Source organism: Nematolebias whitei, unplaced genomic scaffold, assembly GCF_014905685.2.
Source record: "Nematolebias whitei isolate Nwh7 unplaced genomic scaffold, NemWhi1 Nwh_scaf_15069, whole genome shotgun sequence".
In the NCBI taxonomy this organism is placed as follows: domain Eukaryota; kingdom Metazoa; phylum Chordata; class Actinopteri; order Cyprinodontiformes; family Rivulidae; genus Nematolebias; species Nematolebias whitei.
Window position 1 is genome coordinate 315 of NW_023633614.1, and position 965 is coordinate 1,279.

At 47.7% G+C, this 965-nt stretch overlaps 1 pseudogene; it reads right to left on the bottom strand.

Annotated features, from left to right (window-relative positions):
- Positions 1-94: 94 nt before the first annotated feature.
- LOC119429999 lies at positions 95-956 on the bottom strand (annotated as a pseudogene).
- Positions 957-965: the final 9 nt, after the last annotated feature.

Consider the following 965-nt stretch of genomic DNA (forward strand, 5'->3'; position numbering starts at 1 on the left):
AGAGACTGTTGGATCTCCTCCACTAGAGAACCATCATTCAGTTCATTCAGACAGTGGAACAGATTGATGCTTTTCTCTGCAGACAGATTCTTACTGATCAGATTCTTGATGTACTGGACTGTTTTCTGATTGGTCTGTGAGCTACTTCCTGTCTGTGTCAGCCGGCCTCGTAGGAGAGTCTGATTGGTCAGCAGTGAAAGACCCAGCAGGAACCGGAGGAACAAATCCAGGTGTCCATTTGGACTCTGTAAGGCCTTGTTCACAGCACAAAAGGTGGATATATTTTAGTTTTGGTTTCTTCAAAACTATAGACCTCTTGAATTTTGTTTGATGTTCTACCATCAGATTGAGTCCAGAGTTGATGAAGGTCAGATGGACATGAAGAGCAGCCAGAAACTCCTGAACACTCAGATGGATGAAGCAGAACACCTTGTCCTGGTACAGGCCTCTCTCCTCTTTAAAGATCTGTGTGAACACTCCTGAGTACACTGAGGCTGCTCTGATATCGATACCACACTCTGTCAGGTCTGATTCATAGAAGATCAGGTTTCCTTTCTGCAGCTGCTCAAAAGCCACTTTTCCCAGAGATTTAATCATCTTCCTGCTCTTTGGACTCCAGGGTGGATCTGTCTCAGCTCCTCCATCATACTTGACCTTCTTGACTTTGGTGTGAACCAGCAGGAAGTGGATGTACATCTCAGTCAGGGTGTTGGGCAGCTCTCCTCCCTCTCTGCTTTTCAACACGTCCTCCAGAACTGTAGCAGTGATCCAGCAGAAGACTGGGATGTGGCACATGATGTGGAGGCTTCGTGATGTCTTGATGTGGGAGATGATCCTGCTGGCCTGCTCCTCATCTCTGAACCTCTTCCTGAAGTACTCTTCCTTCTGTGGGTCAGTGAAGCCTCTGACCTCTGTCACCATGCCAACACACTCAGCAGGGATCTGATTGGCTGCTGCAGGTCGTG